Source organism: Pseudophryne corroboree, chromosome 11 (genome assembly GCF_028390025.1).
Source record: "Pseudophryne corroboree isolate aPseCor3 chromosome 11, aPseCor3.hap2, whole genome shotgun sequence".
Classification (NCBI taxonomy): Eukaryota; Metazoa; Chordata; class Amphibia; order Anura; family Myobatrachidae; genus Pseudophryne; species Pseudophryne corroboree.
In genome coordinates, this window is record NC_086454.1 from 210,223,863 (window position 1) to 210,233,381 (window position 9,519).

The 9,519-nt window shown below is 43.2% G+C and overlaps 2 pseudogenes; one reads left to right on the top strand and one right to left on the bottom strand.

Annotated features, from left to right (window-relative positions):
- Nucleotides 1–2,864: 2,864 nt before the first annotated feature.
- On the bottom strand, nt 2,865–2,983 carry LOC134971397 (5S ribosomal RNA; annotated as a pseudogene).
- Nucleotides 2,984–5,796: 2,813 nt separating this feature from the next.
- LOC134971398 (5S ribosomal RNA) lies at nt 5,797–5,915 on the top strand (annotated as a pseudogene).
- Nucleotides 5,916–9,519: the final 3,604 nt, after the last annotated feature.

Sequence of the window (9,519 nt, forward strand, 5' to 3'; positions counted from 1 at the left end):
ACTGCCGTATAAATACAGTGATCCTGCTGCATAATTCCGGTGATCCTGCAGTATAAGTCCAGCGATCCTGCCGTATATGTCTATTGATACTGCCGTATATTGTCAGTGTTGCTGCCGTATAAGTCCAGTGTTCCTGACGTATAATTCCAGTGGTACTGGCATATAAGTCCAGTGATCCTGCCGTATTATTACAGTGGTACTGGCGTATAAGTCCAGTCGAGTGATACTGTCGTATATGTTCAGTGATACTGCTGTATATGTCCATTGAGACTGCCGTATATGTCCAGCGGTAATGCCATATATGTCCAGCGGTACTGCCATATAAATCCACTGATCCTGCCGTATAAGTCCAGTGATCCTGCCGTATATATGTCCATTGATACTGCCGTATATGTCCAGTGATCCAGCCATATAAGTCCAGTGATCCTGCAATTTAATTCCAGTGATCCTGCAGTAAAATTCCAGTAGTACTGGTGTATAAGTCCAGTGATCCTGCCGCATACATATAGTGGTACTGCCATATATGTCCATTGATATTGACTTATATGTTCAGTGGTACTGCCATATATGTCCAGCGGTACTGCCGTATAAATACAGTGATCATGCCGTATAATTCCAGTGATCCTGCAGTATAAGTCCAGCGATCCTGCCGTATATGTCCATTGATACTGCCGTATTTTGTCAGTGACCATGCCGTATAAGTCCAGTGTTCCTGCCGTATTATTACAGTGGTACTGGCGTATAAGTCCAGTCGAGTGATACTGTCGTATATGTTCAGTAATACTGCTGTATATATCCATTGAGACTGCCGTATATGTCCAGCGGTAATGCCATATATGTCCAGCGGTACTGCCATATAAATCCACTGATCCTGCCGTATAAGTCCAGTGATTCTGCCGTATATATGTCCATTGATACTGCCGTATATGTCCAGTGATCCAGCCATATAAGTCCAGTGATTCTGCAATTTAATTCCACTGATCCTGCAGTAAAATTCCAGTAGTACTGGTGTATAAGTCCAGTGATCCTGCCGCATACATATAGTGGTACTGCCATATATGTCCATTGATATTGCCGTATATGTTCAGTGGTACTGCCGTATATGTCCAGCGGTACTGCCGTATAAATACAGTGATCATGCCGTATAATTCCAGTGATCCTGCAGTATAAGTCCAGCGATCCTGCCGTATATGTCCATTGATACTGCCGTATTTTGTCAGTGACCCTGCCGTATAAGTCCAGTGTTCCTGCCGTATAATTCCAGTGGTATTGGCGTATAAGTCCAGTGATCCTGCTGTATATGTCCATTGATACTGCCGTATATTGTCAGTGATCCTGCCGTATAAGTACAGTGTTCCTGCCGTATAATTCCAGTGGTACTGGCGTATAAGTCCAGTTATCCTGCAGTATAAGTCCAGCGATCCTGCCCTATAATTCCAGTGATGCTGCCATATTTTTCCAGTGGTACTGGTGTATAAGTCCAGTTATCCTGCTGTATAATTACAGTGGTACTGGCGTATTTGTCCAGTCCAGTGATACTGCCAAATATGTCCAGTGATACTGACGTATATGTCCATTGATATTGCGGTATATGTCCAATGGTACTGCCGTCAGTGGTACTGCCGTATAAATACAATGATCCTGCCGTATATTTCCAGTGATCCTACAGTACAAGTCCGGTGATCCTGCCGTATATATCCATTGATACTGCCGTATATTGTCAGTAATCCTGCAGTATAAATCCAGTGTTCCTGCCGTATGATTCCAGTGATCCTGCCCTATAATTCCAGTGGTACTGGCGTATAAACCCAGTGAGCCTGCTGTATAATACAGTGATACTGGCGTATAAATCAAGTCCAGTGATACTGCCATATATGTCCAGTGATACTGCTTTATATGTCCATTGTTACTGCCATATATATCCAGCGGTACTGCCATGTAAATCCAGTGATCCTGCCGTATAAATCCAGTGATCATGCCGTATATATGTCCATTGATACTGCCGTATATGTCCAATGATCCTGCCGTATAAGTCCAGTGATCCTGCCGTATAATTCCAGTGATCCTGCAGTATAATTCCAGTAGTACTGGCATATAAATCCGGTGATCCTGCCGTATAAATACAGTGGTACTGGCGTATAAATCCAGTTCAGTGATACTGCCATTTATGTCCAGCGGTACTGCCATATTAATCCAGTTATCCTGCTGTATAAACCCAGTGATACTGCCGTATAATTCCAGTGAGCACGAAAAGAAAAGGTTTTTGATCCTGCACCGACCTGGATTCAAAGTACGTATAAATATAAATATGGATGCCACAAAGTGGACAATAGTGCTGAATAGTAGCAATAATTTCTGTCCGTGTGGCGGTGCGCCCGGAATCAAAGAAAGGGGGAAATGTACATGTAAGGAAGAAAAAGTATGACTCTTGTTTGGGCGCACTCTTGTGTTAACTATGTGTTAATTGATAAGTAAATTGTTAGAGGAGTAATGCCAGTACAATGTTTATATTCACTCTTTAAAGTACATGAGGGTTAAGCACGACAGGTTGGAGATGGAGTCGGTGTTGATAGGTCAACTGGAGACAGCGGTCTCATAAGAGGATGTTCAGATCTTAATTATTCCTAGATAATTGCATGTCGGAAGTTAGCTATGAATTGAGCTACTTCCCTCTGCCCAAGATCTGTACAAACTGAGTTTGTATTAATGCAGCCCTGATTGGGTTACAATCGTGAAGTGGGAGAGCCCATACACTTGGTAACACTTCTAAACAATTACCTGCGTAATGAGTAAAAAGAAGAAGTAGGAAAACAAAGTATGAGTGGTGATACTGCTGTTGGTATCTATTCTACAGGAAGGGGAGTTTCCTACTTCACTGGGTATTCCCTAGTGGTCGCCCGTCTAGGTACTGACCCAGCCCACCTGTGTTTAGCTTCCAAGATCGGACGAGATTGGGCGTGAACGTAGGGGTATGGTCGTAGGAAAGTTCAACCTATAGTACCAATGAAAGTGCACCGAAATAGGAGGATTAAATCCGCCTTGGAAAAATGCAATGCTGGAAATGCGTACTGAGAAAGGAGAGAAGTGACAGGAAAGTGTAAAAAATGTGAATCTGCTGTCCACGTTAGACCGAGGAAGCGTGTCTCCAGAGGGGACACGCTCCTCTGAATCGTGGATGAGAGTTCACGGAAGGAAGAGCAGTTGGAGGAGATAGGTGTGTGAATCCGGGATGGGGAGAGAGAAAGGCAAAAGGGAAAGTTGTTTACGCATTAACTGTAGGTCCCCATGGGGTTACCTCAGGTGTGTAATTACTGCCAGATCCTGGCCCAAAGTTGCAACACAGTGACAGGTGTTTAGAAAGCAAATAAACACCAGAGATGGAGAAACATATCTCATGAATGGTGTCAAGATGAGAAGTATATGTGTGTCTTGTTGGTAGTGCACATTAGATTCATATGACAATCAACAGTTAGATAGACAAATATATGACGTGCGCCAGAACCTTAGATTTCACAGATGATATGAGCAGAATGTCCTCACATCAGGCCAGATCTCAATTAATGGCACAGGGCTAAACCTGAGGCAAAGGAGAGAGATACCCCTGTGCACTTCTCTCAGAGATGAAAAAACTTCACGAGAGCATGTGATGCACAATTAGAGATTATCAAGAACAAAAATGCTTGCAGGATCACACCGCACCTAACCTTTTTACACTAGGGTGTGAAAAAAAGGTGTGACACACTGTGTTAGGGCTAGAAGCACCAGCAATATGTTTCATAGAAATTACTGTATTAGGACTAGAAGCACCAGCAATATGTTTCATAGAAATTACTATACTGTAGCAAAGGTGCTAAATCTTTAGCAATAGAAATGGTACAACAATGATCAACAACCCCACTCCAAGTGTCAGGCAGGTCAGGTGCTAGCAGAAATACAGAAAAATATATATAAATATATAATAAAAAAATATGTGTATCTCGTTAGTGGTGCACTTCAGATTTATATAACAATCAGCAGTGAGAAGAGTGTCCCATATCAGGACAGACCTTAATTAGTGACACAGGGCTATATACGAGGCACAGGGAAGAAATGCCCCTGTGCAGTTCTCTCAATGGTGTAAGCAAACTTCACGAGAGTATGCTATACACAGTTTGAGATTACCAAGGGCAGAGTACATGCAGGGTCACATCCTATTTATACTTGGGTGTGAGATGAATTGTGACACATTATACTAGGGCTGGAAGCACCAGCAATATCACTTAGAGCAATTTCTGCACTGTAGCACAGGTGCTTAATCTTAGCAATAAATATGGTACAATAATGATCAACATCACCACTCCAAATAAAAGGCAGGTCGGGTGCTTGTAGGAATGCAGGAAAACGCGTTTCACCCGGTCTCGGGCTTGTTCACTTCCATCCTGAACGCGTTTTTGCTGGTGATGTTGATCATTATTGTACCATATTTATTGCTAAGATTAAGCACCTGTGCTACAGTGCAGAAATTGCTCTAAGTGATATTGCTGGTGCTTCCAGCCCTAGTATAATGTGTCACAATTCATCTCACACCCAAGTATAAATAGGATAGGTGCGGTGTGACCCTGCATGTACTCTGCCCTTGGTAATCTCAAACTGTGTATAGCATACTCTCGTGAAGTTTGCTTACACCATTGAGAGAACTGCACAGGGGCATTTCTTCCCTGTGCCTCGTATATAGCCCTGTGTCACTAATTAAGGTCTGTCCTGATATGGGACACTCTTCTCACTGCTGATTGTTATATAAATCTGAAGTGCACCACTAACGAGATACACATATTTTTTTATTATATATTTATATATATTTTTCTGTATTTCTGCTAGCACCTGACCTGCCTGACACTTGGAGTGGGGTTGTTGATCATTGTTGTACCATTTCTATTGCTAAAGATTTAGCACCTTTGCTACAGTATAGTAATTTCTATGAAACATATTGCTGGTGCTTCTAGTCCTAATACAGTAATTTCTATGAAACATATTGCTGGTGCTTCTAGCCCTAACACAGTGTGTCACACCTTTTTTTCACACCCTAGTGTAAAAAGGTTAGGTGCGGTGTGATCCTGCAAGCATTTTTGTTCTTGATAATCTCTAATTGTGCATCACATGCTCTCGTGAAGTTTTTTCATCTCTGAGAGAAGTGCACAGGGGTATCTCTCTCCTTTGCCTCAGGTTTAGCCCTGTGCCATTAATTGAGATCTGGCCTGATGTGAGGACATTCTGCTCATATCATCTGTGAAATCTAAGGTTCTGGCGCACGTCATATATTTGTCTATCTAACTGTTGATTGTCATATGAATCTAATGTGCACTACCAACAAGACACACATATACTTCTCATCTTGACACAATTCATGAGATATGTTTCTCCATCTCTGGTGTTTATTTGCTTTCTAAACACCTGTCACTGTGTTGCAACTTTGGGCCAGGATCTGGCAGTAATTACACACCTGAGGTAACCCCATGGGGACCTACAGTTAATGCGTAAACAACTTTCCCTTTTGCCTTTCTCTCTCCCCATCCCGGATTCACACACCTATCTCCTCCAACTGCTCTTCCTTCCGTGAACTCTCATCCACGATTCAGAGGAGCGTGTCCCCTCAGGAGACACGCTTCCTCGGTCTAACGTGGACAGCAGATTCACATTTTTTACACTTTCCTGTCACTTCTCTCCTTTCTCAGTACGCATTTCCAGCATTGCATTTTTCCAAGGCGGATTCAATCCTCCTATTTCGGTGCACTCTCATTGGTACTATAGGTTGAACTTTCCTACGACCATACCCCTACGTTCACGCCCAATCTCGTCCGATCTTGGAAGCTAAACACAGGTGGGCTGGGTCAGTACCTAGACGGGCGACCACTAGGGAATACCCAGTGAAGTAGGAAACTCCCCTTCCTGTAGAAAAGATACCAACAGCAGTATCACCACTCATACTTTGTTTTCCTACTTCTTCTTTTTACTCATTACGCAGGTAAATGTTTAGAAGTGTTACCAAGTGTATGGGCTCTCCCACTTCACGATTGTAACCCAATCAGGGCTGCATTAATACAAACTCAGTTTGTACAGATCTTGGGCAGAGGGAAGTAGCTCAATTCATAGCTAACTTCCGACATGCAATTATCTAGGAATAATTAAGATCTGAACATCCTCTTATGAGACCGCTGTCTCCAGTTGACCTATCAACACCGACTCCATCTCCAACCTGTCGTGCTTAACCCTCATGTACTTTAAAGAGTGAAAATAAACATTGTACTGGCATTACTCCTCTAACAATTTACTTATCAATTAACACATAGTTAACACAAGAGTGCGCCCAAACAAGAGTCATACTTTTTCTTCCTTACATGTATAATTCCAGTGATCCTGCCATATAATTTCAGTGATCCTGTTGTATAATTACATTGGTACTGCCATATAATTCCATTGATCCTGCCATATAATTCCAGTGATCCTGCTGTATAATTCCAGTGGTACTGGTTTATAAATCCAATGATCCTGCTGTATAATTCCTGTGGATCTGGTGTTTAAATCCAGTGATCCTGGCATATAATTACAGTTGTTCTGGCATATAAATCAGTCCAGCGGTACTGCCGTATATGTCCAGCGGTAATGCAATATAAATCTAGTGATCCTGATGTATAATCCAGTGATCCTGCAGTATAATTCCAGTGATCCTGCTGTATAATTCCAGTTATCCTGCCGTATAATTCCAGTGATCCTGCCGTATAATTCCATTGGTACTGGCATATAAGCCCAGTGATCCTGCCGTATAATTACAGTGGTACTGGAGTATAAATCCAGTCCAGTGATATTGTCATTGATCCTGCCGTATAAATCCAGTGTTCCTGTCGTATAATTCCAGTGGTACTGGCGTATAAATCCAGTGATCCTGTCGTATATGTTCAGTGATACTGCTGTATATGTCCATTGATACTGCCGTATATGTCCAGCGGAACTGCCATATATGTCCAGTGGTACTGCCATATAAATCCAGTGACCCTGCAATATAAGTCCAGTGATCCTGCTGTATATGTCCAGTGATCCTGCCGTATAAGTCCAGTGATCCAGCCATATTATTCTAGTGATCTTGCCGTATAATTCCAGTAGTACTGGCGTATAAATCCAGAAGTCCAGTGATCCTGCCGTATAAGTCCAGTTCAGTAATACTGCCATATATGTCCAGTGGAACTGCCATATATGTCCACCGGTACTGCTGTATAAATTCAGTTATCCTGCTGTATAAACCCAGTGATCCTGCCGTATAATTCCAGTGATCCTGTTGTATAATTCTTTTGGTACTGCCGTATAATTCCAGTGGTACTGGTGTATAAATCCAGTGAACCTGCTCTATAATTCCACTGGGACTGGAGTATAAGTCCAGTGATCCTGCCATATAATTACAGTGGTACTGGCATATAAATCAGTCCAGCGGTACTGCAGTATATGTCCAGCAGTACTGCCGTATAAATCCAGTGATCTTGATGTATAATTCATTGATTTTGCTGTATAATTCCCGTGATCCTGCCGTATAATTCTAGTGATCCTACCGTTTAGTTCCAGTGGTACTGGGGTATAATTCCAGTGATCCTGCCGTATAATTGCAGTGATCCTGCCGTATAATTCCAGTGATCCCGCCTTATAATTGCAGTGATCCTGATTTTTAATTCCACTAATCCTGCCGTGTAATTGCAGTGACCCTGCCGTATAATTGCATATAAATCCATATAATTCCGTATAAATCCTGTCCAGTGGTTCTGCCATATAAATTCAGTGGTGCTGTCCTTTGCTGTATATTATTTACTCCAAAAAAAGGGGTTATTAATATTTAATCCAAATTATTTTCACAAGGTTTGCATTGTGAGGTGTAGAGCAGTGGCGGTTCTTGCCACGGGCAAACGGTACTTTTGCCCGGGGCGCCGCCTTCCGGAGGGCGCTGGCGCCATCTGGAGGGTGCCGCACCAGGGCAATACCTGCCACTGTGCCCCCCGCAGTGCCCTGCTGTGCCCCCCCCCGCTTTGAAGGGAATCAGACGCGTAGCGTCTAGTTTCCCTTCATTGAGATGACCTTAGTTGTGCGGTGCGCAATGACGTCATCGCGCACCGCACAGCAAAGGTCCTCTCCATGAATGGAAACTAGACGCTACGGTCTAGTTTCCCTTCATGTAGAGGACCTTTGCACCGCACAGCATAGTGGCACAGACACTAGGGGTCATAATTGACCTCTAGTGTCTATGCTGTTCGAAGAGAGGAGAAGAGCGGCGCCGCCGGCGGAGGGGGTCTGCAGCGGTCTGGATCAGGAACGGGGATGGTAAGTATACTTTTTTTTAATTTAATTTTTTCTTTCAGCGTCGTGACCACGCCCCCATTTGAAGTCACGCCCCTATATTTTGCCCGGGGCGCCACAAGGCAAAGTACCGGCCCTGGTGTAGAGGTACACTCTCCTGTACCGCATATAGGGGGTAATTCCATGTTGATCACAGCAGGATTTTTTTTAGCAGTTTGGCAAAACCATGTGCACTGCAGGGGAGGCAGGTATAACGTGCAGATAGAGTTAGATTTGGGTGGGTTATTTTATATCTCTGCAGGGTAAATACTGCCTGCTTTATTTTTACACTGCAAATGAGATTGCAGATTGAACACACCACACCCAAATCTAACTGTCTCTGCACATGTTATACCTGCCTCCCCTGCAGTGCACATGGTTTTGCCCAATTGCTAAAAAAAATCCTGCTGCGATCAACTTGGAATTACCGCCATTGTTATATAACTCCAGAAAAATAATGGAGAACAAAAATGTGGAGGATAAATTAGGGAAAGATCAAGAACCACTTCCTCCTAGTGCTGAAACTGCAGCCACTAGTCATGACATAGACAATGAAATCCCATCAACGTCATCTGCCAAAGCCGTTGCCCAGTGTGACAGTAGAGGACATGTAAAATCCAAAAAGCCAAAGTTCATTAAAAAGACCCCAAAAAATAAATTTAAATAGTCTGAGGAGAAATGTAAACTTGCCAATATGCCTTTTATGACAGGGAGTGGCAAGGAATGGCTAAGGCCCTGGCCTATGTTCATGACTAGTGGTTCAGCTTCACATGACGATCAAAGCCCTCATCCTCCCACTAGAAAAATGATCATAGCTAAGCTGGCAAAAGCACAGCAAAGAATTGTGCATTCTAAGATGGTATCATAAATCCCCAAGGAGAGTCCAAGTGTGTCGGCTGTTGCGATGCCTGTCCTTCCCAACACTGGATGGGAAGAGTTGGCTCCTTCAACCTTTTGCACGCCCTCTGCAAGTGCTGAAAGTAGCACCCACAATCCAGTTTCTGATATTCAAATTGAAGATGTCACTGTTGAAGTACACCAGGATGAGGATATGGGTCTTGCTGGTGCTGAGGAGAAAGTTGATGATGAGGATTCTGATGGTGATGTGGTTTGTTTAAATCAGGCACTTGGGGAGGCACCTGTTGTCTGTGGGATGAATAAGCCTAT